Genomic DNA, 20,335 nt, shown 5'->3' with positions numbered 1-20,335 from the left:
AGCACCGCTTAATGTCAGTAGCTGCCATTTTATAACTAAGCCTGTAAAGAGCACAATGTCATGTCACAAGATAATTTCCATAGCTACCTGAAAAAGACCTGGACATACACCTTTCGAATTTGAACAAATTTCTCTGCGTAAGCTGCACAGACATAACTATGTATGCAACATTTTCAACAGGAGCGCGCTGCAGTTTACAACAAAACTAGAGGGTAAGAAACATATAACATAAAATAATAATATGGGTCGGAATATATTACTATACAAAACTATGTACCTTGTAAGTTTGAACTAGCAATGATCCATATATTATTAACTCTCTCTCTCTTATATATATATAGACACACACACACACACACACACACACACACACACACACACACACACACACACACACACACACACACACACAGTGCTCACCCGTTATAACTTGCCTCGTTATAGTGCAGAATTGGTTTTAACACGATAGGGTTGTGGCTCCATAATGCCATTACAGAAGCCTTTTTAATACTTTATAAGGTGGAACACAAATAGCACAGTCTTGTAACTATGGCTCCCCACTATAGCATTATAAAGGGTGAGCACTGTATATATAATATTTTTTTTTTTTTTTGACATACAGTGAGGAGCAGAGCAACCCACCTTGGTCCACTTGTGCTGTAACATGCATTAAATTGCTTGTTTTTGCTTGTTTTGTTCTTTTATATTATTGTTGTTACATGTCAAATAATGCACTTTATATGCTGAAAGCTTATCTATGGTTTTAATAACATCTTCAGTCTTCTGCTTTTAGAATGGAAGTCACTTTCTTTAAATGAGATATTAGTTTCAATCAGCCCATGGGGTAAATGAACCGTTCAGAAGATACCATAGCTGCAGCCTTTGCAACATGAAAGGGTCTTTTTTCCCAATTTTCTAAACAGAAAAATGTATCCCTCCAATTCAGAATATTGAATGCCTTATGAAAAGTGAAAGGTCATTTGTAACTGTCCACAGGATTGATGGAGTTAAGATAGCTCCTTGACCTTCAACCTGCACTCATGAAGAACAGTCTCAGATGAAAGAGCATCAGGCAAGTTTACAGAGAGTGTCCATACTTTTTCTAGATTGCATTTCTGGTTTGTTCATTTGTATGCCACATAGATGTATGTCAAGATTTAATTACCTCATGTCTTCCTTCATTAAACTGTGAACTGTCATATAATACTGCTTGCCAATGTCTACAGTTTGCACTAATTCAAGCATTTCTGTCTGCTTTTTGCCATCCCTTTAAAATGATATTCTGGAGTAATTGCTTTCATGGCCTATGCAAACAATGTCAAGGTCAATCCTAACAGGATAATAATATTTTCATGTTTCTCATCTGTCTGGGTCTTGATGCTTGGACATTAGCTCTAACATAACTTGCAAACATTTTTAGTAAGAATTGTTAATTTAAAAGAACACTTAGAATGGAAAAATCTACAGATTCTCAAAATGGAGTAATGAAATATAGTGTAACGTTAAAAACAACATTGTCTTTTCTAAGTGTCTGCTGGTGCGTTGCCTTGACCCTCTATATTTAATAAGGCTTTCCTACATTTTAAGCTTTTTGAAAGCTCTATTTAAAGTCTGGACCAGACTTAAAAAACAAACAGGTTTCCAAAGGGAAAAACTTGATTTGGACCTTTTCTCTGTGATGAGAGATTGTATGGTATCCATTGCAAAGAACTTTGATATTTAGATTATTTTGCCAGTGGCCAAAAAAGCAGTTAATACATTTCACAGACTGCATCAAAAGCTCATGAGAGAACTGTATCATATCTGCACTGCATAATTTCGTTGTGTTTGTACATTCCACGCATGCATAATGTAGCATGCTGCACTCTTCCCAAACACAGTTAACGGGCTCATTCTAGCATCATTTTGAAGCCATGACATACGTCATGCTAATTTCCACATCTAATCAACAACAGAGGTTAACAACAATACAAAAATAAAGCAAGATACAAAATAGTGTATGCCATTCCTGAAGAAAAATGCCCTAACAGTATACATATAGCATTTAATTTCTGGGTTCACACTTCTCACATAAATAACCCAGAAGATTTAATGCATGACTGTCCAATGCTAGCTAACACTTTCTAAATTTTCACATATATATATATATATATATATATATATATATATATATATATATATATATTACTTAATTTGGGGTAACGGCCTAGATCTGACCAGCACAGTCATATTACAAGGTCATAACAAGAAACTGTGATAATTAAAATGACCTGTATTTCAGATCAGATACTGCTGACACAAAAATAAATGATTATCAGTAGTAGTATTACTTTTAGCATTGTAGTATAAGGCAAACATTTTTAGAAAAAAAAATGTAACACTGAAAATTGGGCCCTGAAATGTTGAAGCAATAAATAAATCGCAATAACTTAAACAGAGAAACATGGAAGACGTTATTTCAAATGAAAACTTTTGGCTATTTGTTCAGCTGCTCTAACGATTGGAAAGTTAGGAACAAAAGCTATTACTGTTCAATGTATTTTTTACAGGAAATAGACAGTGGCAAACTTACAGTAGTTCAACATATGAGATCAGAGAGACAGTTTTTACAGTAAACCAAAACCAGATGTTGGAAAGACATAGGACCCTTACAGAAGTGAAAAGTTTTGTTGTTTGCTTAGCAATTCTGAAAGTACGCCTTGTGTTAATCACCTAACTTGTTTAATTAAAATTACTTTTAAATCACTATTATTATTATTATTATTATTATTATTATTATTATTATTAAGATAGATATGGACTATTTGATAAACTGTATAACATAACGGTTTATTGACATTTTTTTATTGTGTGTCTGTATAAGATAACGGTTAAAGAAGACATTTTTTTAACATGAGATGTTTTATAAATAAATAAACTTCTATAATCAAGAATCATTTTGTTCAGCAAGTTTAATTTAAAACAGTTTTATTTATTCAATTTTGATATGCAGTAGTCCATCGCGTATCCGACTGCGGTGGGACCAGAGAAAGAGCGGATATGTAAAAAGTCGGATGAATGAATCCTGTTTTAAATACCATTATACACAGCTGTAACAATTACTACATTCACACAATTATTGCTTTGAGATTTAGCTTTTATTAGCGAGTTACCTTAAATGCCTTGTTTAGAAAGATACAGGATATTAATGCTTGTGACAGGTTAGCCATCTGCCATGTGGGTGCATGTATTCGGTGAATAAATGTAAACTTTTTATACCTGACTACCTGCTGGAACACACCTATCTGCTGATTATCCACACCTGGTAATCACACACAGCAGGCAGGCTCTCCCAGGAGCGTCAGGTACTTCATTAATTAATTACAATGAATATACACGATTTACAACATATGTTTACACAAAAAACCCTCTTCACTGCCCTGCACAGTGCTGTATACTCTTACATTAGTGTCTGGTAATTTAAGCAGTAGCAAAATGCATAGGTTTACGAAAAAAATGGCGTTCCTGTAGCCATTTTGCATTAACTACGTACACATGGATAACGTTGCTGCAGAGCTTGATCATGGTGGATAAACAGTTAGGGTGGATATATGATGGGCTGATACACAACGGATTACTGTACTTATTTTTAACAGTCCAAGAATAACTTACTTGGTTATATGTTAAACTTAACAAAACACATCAAATATCCCCTTGAAGTCTCTGCTGCAACCCCTGAATACTGTTTTTATTAAAATAATTTTACCTTGAAAAATCTTGGATACCAATGTGTCCTGGGAATTCCTTAGATCAAGTTTTCTGATGTTCACAAAAAAAGTTTTTAAAGAAAAAAAAAAAAAAGATTTTAAGGTTTTATTACCGGCCGCTTTCCTTGTATCTTTCAGAGTTTCACTTGACCTAGTTACAGCCTCCTGCTGTTTCAGAATTTGATCTTCCAGCTGCTGAGATGTTTCTGTCTTTTCCTGTAAGCTGGACTTCAGCAGGCTAGCTTCTAAACCCTGGGTATTAACTTGCTCTTCACTGTTTTTTTTTTTACTGAAAACAAAAGTTTAATGGCTTTTCAAATAAAAGACACACCTTCTGTTTTGGTTAGGATTCTCTGCATCCTTCTGTAACCTGTTTACATAAATGATTCTAAACAAAACTGCTTTTTTCATACTTGGATCTCCAACCATACCATACATTCCAGTAGTAAGACAAACAAATGAATAGGTCCATTGACAGGTATACAATTTACTTATTAGAAATTAAAATTTATTAAATTACTGACTAGCAAAGTGCCGTGGGATGGATGCAAGCATACATACATATGGCATCAGGCTATATGTTTTGTGTGTGATAATTTTGTATTAGAAAAAGTATAGCCTGCATGACCATCAGTTAGGTTGTTATCATAACCCTAGTTCCCTGAAAAAGAAAGGTAACCATTAGTGAATGGGTATTTAAATCCTAAAGACCTGAATCCTGAAAATGATACACCAAAGCTGTGATGCACAAAAGGACTGCGCTCACAGATCTCAGCGTAATTTTTCATTCAAGCCTGCTGCGATCATGGACGCAGCGACCTTGAAGGTTAATGGTTTCTATTTCAGAGAACCAGGGTTATGATAATAACCTAATGTTGCCTTTGAAGTACAGAATGTAACCATTACCGAATGGGCGAGTGTACCAAAGCCATTGCAAAGGCAAGATTGCGGAATGATCGGAATAGCAATCACCAAAGTGGCAGTAAGATACTATGAGAGAGACTGCAAGCAATTTCAACCGAAGCATGTACCTTGGTCCAGCAGCTGTGCTCATGCTTTTCTAAAAAAAAAAATTAAAAAGTGGTACGTCCTGTAGTTGAGAGGGGGGTGCTCCAATGAGCCTGGATCCACCCGGCTACTGGACAGCAACGCTTGCAGCTGGTTGTTCCCCAGGCACTCCGGGAACGAGTACTACATTCTGTCCATGGGAGCCGCGGCACCAGGCACTTTGGAGTGGCGAAGACGTTGCACCGACTGCGGGACCATTTCTACTGGGGCTGTTGCAGACGGGACATGGAAACCCATTGCCGGGGTCACAATGCCAGCACTGCCTGGAAGGTACCCCTGGGAGAGTCATGGGCGCCCCTACAGAGCTACCAGGTGGGGGCCCCCATGGAGTGCGTGGCTGTGGATGTCCTTGGGACTTTCCTGTGGTGTGAGAAAGAGAACCGATTTGTATTCATGGCATTGAGTGGCCCAAGGCGTACGCTCTACCGGACCAGAGCAAAGCCATAGTTGCCGAGGCCCTCTTAGGGGGCACGTTCAGCTTCTTTGGGGTGCCTAACGAGCTCCACAGCGATCTGGGAGTTGTGCAAGCGGAGGTGGATCTGGAAGATGTGCATCACTCCCTCTCCACCCCCAGGGCGATGGGCTTGTTGACCGGTTTAACTGCACCCTGGCTGTGCAACTGGCCATCTGGACCAGCCAGGACCAGAAAGACTGGGACTGCCTGATACCCCTGTCTCTTCTCGCCTACCCTGCAGCTATCCAAGAAACCAAGGGGTGAGCCCTGGCAGCTTTGATGTTTGGGAGGGAGCTACGTACCCCCATGGACCTGCTCTTTGGGCAACCACCTGGAGCAGAGGATGACCCATTTCTGGCTGGCCTCGACTACGCGCACAACCTGCCCCTACAACACTGGACTCGGGTAAGCTACCCAGGCATCGCTGACCAGGGAAGGGCCCACTGCTGAGGGGGCCCACGAGGACTCTGTGTCAGTGCCAACTCCCCCACTGGAGTCAGAGTGGGAAACCCCGTCACATTGCATTGGGTGTGTATGCATGCAGGGGTTATGTGTGTGTATGTGTGTGTGTGTAATCATTTATTTTCATTTTTGACTCCCAGTTCCCTTTCCCTTTGTGATAAATTTAATAATTGTAACTAATAAATGGCTTGAGCCTTTGTCTACTCACGGTTACAGTCTCAATTCTGTCCCAGGAGGACCTGAAAACGCTACACACATATTTGGAGAACTGCTTGTCCAATTGTATTTGAACTTGGTATTAACATTATTGAGCTTAAGTGCTAGAGAGCATCAAACTCTGGGGATATAGGCGGGGCATCTGCTTTCTGCTCATACATCTGTCCATCAATATGCTGTACTAAAATTTTTGCATATAACTGGAGAAACGCTTATCCAATTGTCATGAAACTTGGTATTAAAATTGTTTAGCATACACTATTGAGCATATCAGATACTGAGGATATAGACACTGCCTGTCCATTTAATCATTGTCAAACTTACGTCTTTGCATATATCTGGAGAATTGTTTGTTAGAAACTGCAAAGAATATATGTGTAATCTTGTCATGTACAGTTTGCGTACATTAAAAACATTTGTATTCATAACTGCAGTGACTATTTTGGTATGAGACTGTATTACATTAATTTTACAGTACAGTAAAAATGTCTACATTAAAAGAAAAAAAAAGATTCAATCTATCTATTCAAGCTGGGATTTGAAGTTCAAGGGGTGCTGCCTTGTAGCTGCTTTTTCACAGCCGTATAGAGATAGAAAATTTAATTCTAAATACTGAAATGTATTATTTTTCTCAATAATAGTAGGCGAAATTCAATGCTTACCTGGCATATTATCACTCCTCCTCTGCTCACGAATGATTGGACAGCAGTCAGATCTTTCACTTTCCATTTGACTACTCACTCGCCTTCAATTTTCGGCCTCTGCTTGCTTATGATTGGACAGCTGTGTAAAACTTTGCAGATATTTAACTCTCCTATTGGTTAAACTTAAAATTAGTACCTGCACTTGAAACAGACACAGTTTATGTCCCACCTAACTAACTTATGATTGCTACCGCAGAGACAGTGCAGCTATTCAATTGGTTGATCGTATCGCAAAAGCCATTCAGGAAAAAAAAAAGGTTGCGTACGTACAAGCACAGCATGAGCAGCACTGTCAACAGACCGATGTGGCGCTTTTGTTGGAAAACGTGTTTAAAGCTTTCTTTATTTTCCCACGCTACGACCTGCCAGAAATGGATCTAAGTTTTCAGGTGACACTGATACACCCCTCTGAACCCTAAAACACAAAACACAAAAAATACAGATTAGCAACCTCATCCAACAATCAGGAAGCCCCATTCAAGGACACTACCACATGGAAGAATGTCTAGGTTTTAAAACAATGAATCAAAACCACATTAAGAAAGTAAATGTAAAGATTTAAGTGTATCGAGCATTAATATGTTAGTTGACCATGTCTATGCCTTTATCAGGCATTACTTTCCCAACAGTTTTACTACCTATAGATCAAGCCTACCCACATGTTTTTTTTTTTTTTTTTTTATGTTGTAAATCAAATGCATATTATATGCATTGTAATATTACTGTTTTTACATTACTTGTATAGCTTTTTTTTTTTAATTGTGTTTTCAATTTTCTTTCCATTTATTATTTATTGGCTTTATTTTAAAAATCCTGCACCATACTTTAAGACACAAACTATAATACATAGCTAACTGTACATCCACAACAAATCATAACAAATCTCCATAAACAGTTTAATTATAAATCAGACAAATAGCACACTTTCTCTAGCATTTCAATTGGACGTATAGTCAAAATGTCTGAAATATATTTGCCTCCACCATGTCCCTAACACCAAGGATATAAATCCATGAAATAAGTGGATGAAAAGAAAAAATGACAAAAAATGAATGATAAAAATAGTGAATAAATTGAATAAGTGCAGCTTTATTTTAGTAGTCAAACTAGCCTGTCTGAAAATCCATTAAAGGTGTCTCTCAAGTAGGACAGCCAGTGAAATTGTACTGCCTGGCACTAATATGAGGTTTAGATTAAATATTCTGCCGTATATATCTCCGATATAAAAGCCAAATACCTACCTATCCAAAATGAAGACACAATGAACTTTAATTAAAATGTTACATTAAAGTTTCTGTTTTTGATTTTGGTTTCCCATATGCTTTATTATAAGACTTAATATTTCTTCTAGTATTTAAAAAGTCTCATTAAATCCTTGATTTTAGAAATCTCTCACTTTGACTTAAGTGGATTAAAAAAAGAAAAAAAACTGGTGTGATGTCACTGCTTGAAGTAGTATCTACCAATCACGCACTTTTCCAGATCACAAAAACTCCATATGATTGGGAAGGTTGTATTAACTGATTTATTCACATCCCAATTATACTATACGTAAAGCTGTTATACAGAAAATGAAGAAGTCTTCAAAAAGCAAAACCCAATGGCCTGGCAACATCATGGTCCAGTCACAACCAAGCAACACTATGAGGCATTACCATGCCACTTTCACTGAAAACATTGGGGAATCATCTGCTTTGAGTGCTGTATTATTTTGCGGGTTGATGGAAAGCATTTTATGTGCAACAATACTCTGAAGTAATCATCTACCACTGTCAGTCTCTTCCAATAGATCAAATGTTTGCCAGTCTTTAAAGATATAAGGCACAGTGTAATGAACTAACAGCTCACTGCTGTAACGCACTATACACTACACTGTTATTTTTAATATTTTTTTTTACCCTTTTAGCAATGATGGTCAGGTCCTTCAATCTGAAAATACAGTGCTACCCCATTACAATGCGACCTTTTAAAGGGCCTCATTCACTAAACAGCGGTAATGTGTTTTGCACTGTGCTTTACAAACCTGCTGTATTCACTAACCAGTGGCAGGCAACCAAGTGCGTGGAAAAAAGCACGTGGAAAAAGTACAGCGTTCAAGTCATTTAACTATAATGAATGTTAATGTATGGAAATGTATGCAAATTACATCACAAAATACCGTGAGGGAGGTATTGCATATGCAAACCATGGGTGCGTTTTCACGTTCTGACCGCTACAGAACCGTTAAACGACCTTTGACCAAGAACCGGTAAACGTAACCACAACGCAAGAACTGACCCGGTCATTAAACATGGTGGAGGTTGAAAATGTAATGTCACAGCAGTTATGAGTATTATTTATGAACCAACAGGTATAATGTCACAGATATGTCTGTCAGAAGTCCAATTAATAACGCAAAACATATCCGTAGACATCACTAGGCAAATGTGTTAGACTGAATTGCTATGTATACGGACTATAGGTAGTTTTTTTTTTTTTTTTTAAATTTGTGCTCAACATATGCACATACACACACATATATATTATGAAAGATTTCAGTTGTTTCCAAGGTTCGATTGCCTCTTTTCAGCAGATCCAGACACTTTTGTGCCTTTTTTTTATTATTTACAAAAAAAAACCACAAACAAAACAAAAACCTAACCACATACATCAGACAACAAAGTCGGTTTCCGATCACAAAACGCTTTTTACACATTATTTCACACACAAAAGGTTTACACAGTGCCTTGCTCTGTTACTGACATCCTCTTGCCTCTTGCTTATATATATATATATATATATATATATATATATATATATATATATATTATATAGATATCATTATTCCGCCCCATTATTATACATGGCTTTATAATCTACACAAACCATCTTGCATTAAAATATTACAATATAAAACACATTTACACAAACGTGCCGTTTTTATTAAATACACAGGTCTGACTATTGTTCCATAGTCCAATTTCTGTGTTCTTGTGCATATTTGAGTCTTTTAGTTTTGTTCCCCTTTCTTAACAGAGGTATTCTTACTGCAACACATCCTTTAAGTCCTGATTTCAAAAGTGACCTTCATACTGTTGATTTGATGGACAATGACACCGATGCCTTCTGCCAGTTCTGTTCAACGCTTGTCTTCTTTCTATTCCTTAAGGATATTATCTTCAAGTATTGCTCATCCTTGTTAGGCAGCTTCTTGGCTATTCCAGTCCTGGGTTTGTCTTACAGATGATGTACTTGTTGAATAAGCTTCGGATTCCACACCTTGAAAATCGAGGGATGTGAGCTATTTCATGTTTTTCCTTCTTTATGCAAGTCAAGGTTGTTATAATAGTAGAAAACACTAGTCAAGGCTTTGAGTAAATTATTGATGCTCATAATGCATCAAAGTAGAAAAATGCAACATGTCTTAAACTTTTGTACAACAGTGTCTATACTATAATACAGTGTGTGTAAACCTCATGCATAATTCCGCGTGTTGGATTCTGCGTACTGGATTTAATGTATAGAGCTACCGCTGGTTCATTTTTGCATGCGGTATGGCTTCCCCCTGCCACACGTTAGTGAACGAGGCCCATAGTGTGGAATCAGTTATAACACAGTAAGGTCGTGGCTCCCATTTCCTCCATAATGCAATTTGACTCGCAAACATTGGATGAATGTTCCAGATACTTTAAGTGATCCTGGTGGTGTTTTCGTAAATTATGCTAAGATAAATTGTAATAGAAGAAAACCTACAACACTGTGGTTCTGTTTTATTTTTGTTTTTACATTACCATATTTAAACAAATTTAAGTTGAAACTGAGACATATAGTACTTATAAAGCTCTCATGCTTGCACTGTAAAAACAAACTGTCCGTTAATGTTACAAAATTCAAGCACAAAACAATAGAAGTGTGTATAAACGTCCTTGGATTCTGTGTTATTTATTTACAGTTTACAACATTTATTATTAAAAATATACCATTTAAATAATCGTGTTGTAAACTTCAAACTGGTGGAATAGCTGTTTCCATTATACTGTATATATAGTAACAACCTGGGATTTATACTGTTGCAGGACGGTCTACGGACCTGTTGTTTGTTTGTTTGTGTGTGTGTGTGTGTGTTAGTATGGGAGCGGTAAGCTTGCCTCAGCTGGGATTGGTTGGTGATGTCCAGGGAGGGGGGACATGAAAGCATATATGGGGTGCCCACAGCGTGGGTAGAGCCGAGTTAAACAAGCTGCTGTGTGCTGCTGTCAGAATGCATGACTGTTTATTGTTTTTGGTGTGGCGCAGGCTAACAGGGGCTGGGAATAATCGTCCCAATAAACCGTGGATTTGAGTACCTGCAAATTGTGTGTGTCTCTTTCCTTCATGTTCCCCCATTTGCTACAATATTAATTTGGCTTGTGGGCATTGTAAATCATTTCAGGAACGAAAATGCCAATATTTGTTACAAGGCGAAAAACATATAACGCGGTCTTCTAATTATATACCCCAACAACTACATTACAACTGGGTAGCACTGTTTCTCATGGAAAGGTGTTTAAAGAGTTGAAATTAAGCATATTTTATATATTCAGTTATCAAACTTAGGTCTAAGGTAGGAAACTAAGGTCTCCTACCTTATTCATTTTACAGGACTCAAATATCTGAGGTATCAAATTGACATCAAGTTGCTCATATTTCTCAATAACTGAAGTAGACTTGTATACTTGTATATCTTAGCCCCTGACTTCCCAACTGCAGAACTGAACTGGGAAATTATGTGGTTTTGCTGGTTTAGAAAGAAGGTATATTATGGGAAAACATCATTTCAGGATTTCTAATATACTTCACAACTGATTAGTGTCCAAATAGTGATCCATTAGCTTCCCTTGAATATAAGAATAAAAGGGGGATTAACTCAAGCATGAAGTCTATTAATGACACACAGTTGATGCTCTTCTAGTGCAATAGCCAGTGGCATCAGAAAATGCTTACATTTTGCTTAAAATCGAGAATCACGCATTTTACTTACTTCCTGCATTCTATTTTACAGCCATATACTTGTAATTGCCTTTCTAATATTACTAGAATAATATCAAAGCCACAGCAAACAGCTAGATAGTACTTATTTGACACATTTGTGAAACAGCCATGGATTCTTGGTCACAAAGTACTATGAACTAACATTTCAGTACACACTCTAGTATATTTGAATTTTGGCAATTTAAAATGGACTTCTATGATTTTTATTTTATGGTTGCACCGACTTTGATAGTATAATAATGACAACAAGGTACTGTAGATTAAAGTTAGAAAATTGCATTCCTGTTTTGGCTACAGTGCAAAAAATAGCTAAGTAAATAAATCAATAAAAATGCTTGATGCAGTCTTCAGATTTGTAAATGTTGGAAGCTAGTGTTACCGTAACATTTAGTGTGATGTTTTTTTTAATTTATTTATTTTTAGTTAATCATTCATCTACTATATTTCCCGTAAGTTTATTTAATTTCTTTGAAGTTTGATTATATTCGTATGAATATTCACAGCTGTTGTGAAATATTTTGCAAGTCTGAATAAAAACAATAACATAACAGACCTATTTAAGACAAGTTTAATACAGTTATTTAAATATAAAGTTTTTTTTTTTAATATTAACTGATTAGAAATAGTTGAAATACGAAGTTTTGATTACGTAACCTGGCTTTAATGTGAAATTGGGCAATCTTAAAACACAGCGAAATAATGTTTTGGGTTTTTTTTTATGCTTTTTTTTTTTACTAGCAATGTGGGGCTAAGTGCCCACCCCTTATGTATATCTATTTATGTATGATTATTGTTTTCATTTATATTATTATTATTGAATTTGTGTGCAGGCGGACAAAGCCATCCATCCCAATTGTTATTATTAGGTAAAAAACCTCGTGTCGCTCAGTAGTGGGACTGCTCCTGTGAGTGGATATTACAGTGCAGCCTTTGCAAAACAATAGTCATACATAAATAGATATACAGAAGGGGCGGGCACTTTGCCACACAATGTTATGAAAAAAAAAAAATGTTTATGAGAACAGTTATGTGATTTGAAAAAATATAGTCTTTAAACTCATACACTTATTATAATTGTTAAATTCAACGAGCTTGTGTTTTGATGTCGGTAACATGCAAACCCTACTGGCACCATAGCAGTTTATTAGCCCTTTCCAAATATATTGATGATATTTTACTTAGTTATAAATGTAATAACTAAATGGTCAGTACATAACTGTCAATGTCCCAGGATGCTTGACCTGGAGATTTTTGTAAGGGATAGTGTTAAGTGAACGAAACGGCATGGGGGAGGGGTCCGTGAATTTTTTTAAAATATAGATGCTCAAAAACTAAACTAGAATACAGCATAACATTCCATTATAGCATTAGCGATGATGGTGTTGAATCGTGGTTGTGTCTTGTGGTGCATATTATATGCCCAAATGGCAGGCTTGCAATCTCTCCAGACTTTCACTGATGTTGGATCCATAACAGCAGTTATCACTGTTCAATTTGCAGGAAAGCAGGCTTTTAATGGTGTCCTTTCCCAAATCAGCCCTCGACTCTGTGTCCATTTTTTTAAGCATGGAGAATATTCTCTCACTGCTAGCATTTGAATGGGGAATGACGAGTAGGGTCTTCATTAGTCTACACAAAGTAAGGAATCTTGGCTGACCTACAGTTGTCATCTGCGCAACCTTTCCCCAGTAACTGTCCAGCTTCTCTTCAGCTAGAAGATCTTCAGGATCTGTGAGTTGATAATCAGTGAACTCTTCTCTCAGGGCATTCAGCTCATGTTCTTCCACAATGTGAGGGAACTGCATAGCCATATGGATCACTGCAAAAAGAATGGCTGCATTATAATTACATTTAGTAGATGTGTATACAGTTTTCAATTGTGTATAGTAATGATGTTTAAAACTAGAAACTAATGTTATCGAGCATCATTCATACTCACGCTAGTCAAGCAGGTAGGGAATAGACTGGTCACCAGGTGGCATGTGAGGGAACCAATCTAAGGTAGAAAAAAAAAATATATATATATATATATATATATATATATATATATATATATATATATATATATATATAGAGAGAGAGAGAGCAGGAGAGTCGTAGATTAAATGGGTCCAGGACAGGGAGATTGGACCTGAAAACAGGAGGGTCCTGGTCAAAACGAAAGACTTGACAGACATGTCAGTATAAAGTTTTGTTTAACCAGATTTGTACTTTTCATGAAATACGAAAAAAGTTATACGTTCAGCCAGAAGTCACACTTCATGTTGTCTGAAGCTGTGCAGGAAGAGAGATGACAAAGGGAGGAAGGCGTTGTATTAAACTTAAAAATCTAGCTCTATGATTAATTTCTCTAGCTCTACGATTAATTTATTTTAAACTAAATATTTGGCAAACATTTTGTTGAACAAAATCTAAAAAGCTAAGGGCACCATGGTGTGTTTCAGACTTTAAACTTTATCTGCTTTTCTAACTGTGAACAGTGCCATGTACGTTATGCGTTCCTTTAACACAGAACAGTACAATCATTAGCATATGGAACCTGGAACCTGTTGTGACAACCAACAAATGATTATCAGATTTTAATAAAGCTAGCTCAACAGCTTCCAAACCAAGATAATGGAGACACAGCTGAAATATGTTGTAACAGAGAATTAATTAAGTAATTAGCTTAATGTATTCTTTACTAAAGCTCTTTTTGGCAAGAGAAATTAATTAATTACACTGATGAACAGAATTAACAGAGCTATAATTATACAGCTGCACCAGTTACGTAGCCTCTAAGTCTGGCTCCACTGTCTGTTCCCTTTCACTGGGTGGGATGCATTGTACATTCACCTCTGCCGTTCATCCTAATATGTATAGTATTTTACAGACTGTAAACCACCCAATGGATTCCAATACAGATCATATAAACAGTCATTATGGATATGATATGTATGGTTATCCACCCCCCCTTCCCCCCACCCCCCATCAATACAATATTATTTATGAAAGATTACCTAAGGTTATTTTCAAAAATAAATAAAAAAAAAAAGCAATGAAATAAATTAAACAAAAATCTTATAATATATATTTTATAATGTCTGAGCAGCCCTCAGTTGACAGGCTTGACAGCATTTCTGACAGAGGGCTAATAGTAGGTGCTTGGTTGGCAGGTGCTTGAGGACCTGTCTTGAACGTAAGTCCTGGAATTAGATGCAGGACTGTAAATCACCAAGGAATGGTTTCCTGCAACTTCAAGACTTCTCATGCCAAATTGGTGCCTTCCTGGCTGCCAACTATATTAAATGTATAGTAGTATAATTCTAGCTAGATGTTGTCTAACAATAATACAAATAAATGTCTGTATTGCAGTGTTTGGGGGATTGGTAGACCAAGGGAGGTGAGCACAGTCCCTATGGTACTCAACAATCCCTTAATCCATTTGCAGGGGTTCTCAGCCCGGGGTATGCATATCCCTGGGGGTACTTCTGAGGGTCATAGGGTGTAGTCAGGATGAATAAAAATGTAAGTAATAGAAAATAATGATCTTGAATTAATTATTTAATGGTATTATATATTTTCTCTAAACCAATGTGCATTAATATTTCATTTTTGTTTAACAGCTCAAGGGCTCCAGCCTGACTATAGTTTTAAAATAATCATCCACCTTTTTCCACCGATTGTGCGGATTTCTACTCTGATATTAGATGTGGTTGCATTTTAGTGACAGAAATAGCGGCTGATTGAATTTCTTTTCTGTGTTTGATAGAGTATATCCAGGATACATTTATTTAAGAAAAATTAAGGAATAAAACACAAGAGAGTCTACAGAAAGTGCAAAGCAACAAAACGTTATACAGAGTCCCATTGGATTATTCTTATGTTCTGTTTAATAAAAAGTTTAGCATTGTTAGTTATTGTAATCTTAAGGTTAATATTTTTGATGTTGTAAACATTTTAAATGCTCACAATTATGCTGAGATGGGAAGTAAATGGTAATGTGATAGAATACCTTTGCCGAATGGAGAGCCAATGTGTGTGTTTCCGATGAGATTCCCAAATGCTGTCTTTTGATTCTGTGTGTCCAAAGATTTGTATTAAAAGTTTTATGAATTGTGGGTGGGAGGGGAGGTGAGGGAATAATGTTTGTTCTCTTCAATGTTGTTGTCTTTTTTTTTTTTGTATAAACTTGTTTAATAAAAATTTAATTACAAAAACAAAACAAAACAAAAAAAAAAAAACCCTTGTGGTTTCTGCCTAAGGTTGACAGAGATCTAGCCATGATCTACAAAACAGAAACCACATCTGTGGAAGCTGACAGTAAAAAAAAAAAAAAAAAAAATCAAAACTGATAAGTGATTTGTTAGGCTTACAAACCTTGTACTAATTTTTTTTTTTTTTAAAGCACAACAGTTAAAATAAGTCTTCTAAGGGATATACCTGTGGCTCAAGGATTACAGTATATCTGCCAATTTGCAACACAACGTACACTACAAAATAGCTTCTTACAATACATTACCTGGATATTATGTTTGAATTTTTTTTAATATTAGTTTGGGGACTTACAAAACAGTTTCAACACATTTCTATATATTAGGGGTAGGCACCAATATTGATATTTTGAAATGATATAGATATCATATCATGGGTTAAAAAAAAAAAAAAAAAAAAAACATGCTTGCTCGCAATGACAAACTTTTTATTGCTAATATTGCTAGAAATACAAATGCAGTATAATCAACTTTATTTTATATTAATATACAGCAAACCCTATACATACCAATCACTGTCAGTCTCATAGGCAAACACCATACACTAAAGTATTATTTAACCATTTTTTAACATAAAAACACATCTCAAAATAATGCACAATTCGACACGACACCATACTTTAGAAGTGTTGTGAGGCAGCATTCACTCACACGCAGCAGCTGAAGATTCAATTACTTCTGGATTGGCTAGAAAATGAACAGCCCTGAAGTGTGTGTGCAGTGAAGTATAGAAATATTTTGGTTTTAAAGTGGCTAATGATGGAACAGTACATAAAAAGTAAGTCTGATATTGCAATTGTGTTATTATATTTTTCTGTGTTTTTGAAGACTTCGATATTATCAATATCGAAATACGTGCGTGATATTGATATACAATTTTCATATTGTTGCCCACTCCTACTATATAGAATAAAACAACGTTCCTTGTAATGACCCGAAACAAAAAGATTTCCTAACATATTGCTTACACTTCTAAGATACCTAGAATCCGAGACAATATGAGGCCCCTCCCCCCCTCCCCAAATGACGCCCCTGCTTCCAACAGTTTCAGTGAGAACTTAAAAGGCTTAAAGGAAAGTGTCCATGCTTCAGGGCATCGTAAGTGCAGGGACTAGCCTGACATTAGTGTAACGTTTCTAACCAAAAATCAATGTAACGATTTCTTGTTTTCAAATTGTTCTGCCTAAAAAAAGGCATAGCAACAGCCAATCCTGAATTATTGTGATAATTTGCTTTTGTTGAAATTCAGAATTAATGACAGCAGCTGTTGTTACGTTGTCTTACAAAAAGCAAAAGAGAAAGGTACATTTTACAAATAATTATGTTAGTGTTTATGATGTGTTTTAGGAACCTGTCAGTAAAAAGTTCTTAGCTTATAAAATCTTTCACATCACAGCAACTAAGCAACTAGCCAATAATAGCCAGGGCCGGCGTCAGCAACAAGGCAACCCGGGCAAGTGCCCGGTGCCCCGACGCATACAGAAATAAAATTGGAAACATGAGTAAATGTACTATTTCTGTACCAGCTATCCTATTCAAGCCTTTAGGAAATTTTTGTTTTCACTTAATTACATCAAACTTGGTCAATTGCCTGGGGCCCTGTAACAAAGTGCCCGCCCCTGTGTATATTATCTGTTATGTGTTGCGTGTGGTGTGTTTAAATGTTGGTGTATAGACATTGGTACACGGGATATAAACGGGTCTGTGTAACACGAGTGTTTAAAAATGTATATGTGTATTTAGGCACGAGGATTGCACAGCACTTCACGTGCAAGTAAAATGTAGTAATATGTGAGCACGGGGAATTGCACTTTATTAATTCACGTGCTGGGATTCAAGTGAATAATTAACTGGTAATTGAATCCCAGCACAATAGTATATATAGATGCACATTGTCACATACTGGCGGTTGGGTGTTCGGTGAGCGGAGAACGGGATTGGAGACGGAGGAAATTAGTAGTAGTAGTAATAATAATAATAATAATAATAATAATAATAATAATAATAATAATAATAATAATAAGAGGAGAAAGTATCCGCTCACCGTGTTTGTCAGTGTCTGTCCGTGCACCGTTTTGTTAAGTTTAGTCTGTTTTCGTTTGTCTATTTATTTTGGCGTAGAGTGCCGTGTCCTGTGTTTTTCGTGTTTGTGTAAACCTTTTATTTTGTATTAAACCGGCGCCAACAGGCGTCTTCATCACTTCATTTCATCCGTCCTGTGTTTTGTGTATTGCATTACCTTTCCTGGTTCTGACGCCGCCCACTTCGGCCGTCTCTGTGACAGGCCCACAAAATCATACCACTGGCCCTGAGAACAGCCAGTGCCATTTTAAGTAATTAAGACGCTTCTAAGTCAAAGAGGGGAACGAAAAGCTAAACTCGCGCCACCAGTAGTTTTTATTCTCTTTTTGAGCTGGTACAACTCTAAAAGAATACTTGCTATTACTTATACTTACATAGTATTAAAAATCACCAAAGTAATCATCGATCTTCCAGTAACCACTGCAAGCAATGAGCATCTGTTTTCTATTTTAAGTTTGGTGAAAACCTATTTACGAATTTCCATGACCAATCCTCATCTGAGTGATCTGCTTGTAATGGCAACTGAAAAATCATTGGAAGAAAAAAAATTGATTTTGATGTCCTGGTTAATATCTTTACACTTTTGTGACGTGACACCCCTAGTTGGAAGCTGTCACACCCCTCCAAAGAAATTAAAAATATTTCTTCATGATACTATTGGGGACAGTTTTCTGTTGAAAACACAATGTAGGATTTCTAGAATGTTGTTTTCTTTAGTAGTGGATGCAAAGCAGAAAAAGTTATTAATAAATACAGGAAGACCACCAAGAAGGGGGTGTATCAATTTAGATTAACATATCAGTTAATTGTGGGCAAAACAATTTAATTAAGAAGGAATATTTAGAAAGTAATAATGTAATAATTTTTGCTCCTTTGGTATCATTGAATTAATCATAGAGTTACATTTTCACCACAGCAACTTATATTCAGAGGGGTCTGGGTTTGGCTGAAGGGGTTAACATTAATCAGTTTACCATCTATGTAAATTATAAAGTATTATAATAACAATTCTCTTCTATAAATAACCAGATCATCTGAGAAAAGTATGTGATAAAGCCCACAGATCTGGTCCATCTTCCCTTCCAAGCTACGAACATAATGGGGGTGTGTGTGTGTGTGTGTGTGTGTGTGTGTGTGTGTGTGTGTGTGTGTCTAAAAACCACATCAAAAAAGCAATATTGTGTGGCCTGTGGTACTGTTCTCTGTTCTGCTGTTCAAGGATGCTTTCATTGATATGATAATATAATTATAAATAGAGGTTCACTCTGTGCCTGAACAGTACTTTGACATACTGTATTCTACACTATCTGTAGTCACGTATTTTTCAATGTCAATAACTACAGTCCCTTAGACAAATCTTGCAACCTTTAAATATCCATCTTATGAGTTTAACATTGGTCTTTTTTTTTTCAAATGAAGGGTGGTGAAGTTATTTTTAAGTTAAAAATGACATGTCTACTAGCATTTCTGAATTTTCTTTTTGTATTGGATTGGACTGTTATAATAATAATAATAATAATAATAATAATAATAATAATAATAATATAATAATAATAATAATAATGGCAGCTTCATTTATGTTCTTAACTTATCATACACATATTTTGGTTCACTGAATGAAACAAAATAATAATAAATATCCTTATGTTCTGTTTTAGAGCTATCCTTGCTGAACCACAATCAGTCTAGAGGAAAAACAAACTACATTACCTGTCTATTTAATTCTTTAACCCTAATGTCATTTAGATTATTGGCAAAAAACATTACTGATTTTGACAGATACATAGTCATTTTACAAGACACAGTATCAAGGCAGGCTTTTAGCAAGCATGTTACTGCTGGAATAAGTAAAGCTGAATATGTCAGTAATTGGAGGCTTCGATTTAATATCTTCCATTTCTCCTAGGGTATACCTCAGTCAATACTCTTGCAAAGAATATCACAGTAAATCAAAACAAATAAATAGGATGTCTAAGGCAGAAAGTAAAGCCTTCTTATTTTAAGTAGCTTCATACGGAGCAGCTAATTATTTTAGTTTCTATTACAAAAGGTTGTCAATATATACCAAATAAACTCTGAATTCTAATCTTACTTATAATGCAAGCAAGGCAGCCAACCACTATATTAGGAGAGAGCTGTGCATACAATGATTCAGCCCCCACATGCTGCCACAGCAAAGGCTATATATTCATAAATATGGAAACTGAAAGTATCATTATTCAATGTCCTCACAGAAAATGAAATCTGGGCTTTTTTCGTATATTCATTCCCTCTGCAAGTTGATTTATTTTCAAATTCTGGCTAGGAAATAATTTCCTCTGTGACATTGCACTTATTACC

Source organism: Polyodon spathula, chromosome 4 (assembly GCF_017654505.1).
Source record: "Polyodon spathula isolate WHYD16114869_AA chromosome 4, ASM1765450v1, whole genome shotgun sequence".
Lineage (NCBI taxonomy): Eukaryota > Metazoa > Chordata > Actinopteri > Acipenseriformes > Polyodontidae > Polyodon > Polyodon spathula.
Note: the sequence above shows the minus strand (reverse complement) of the source record.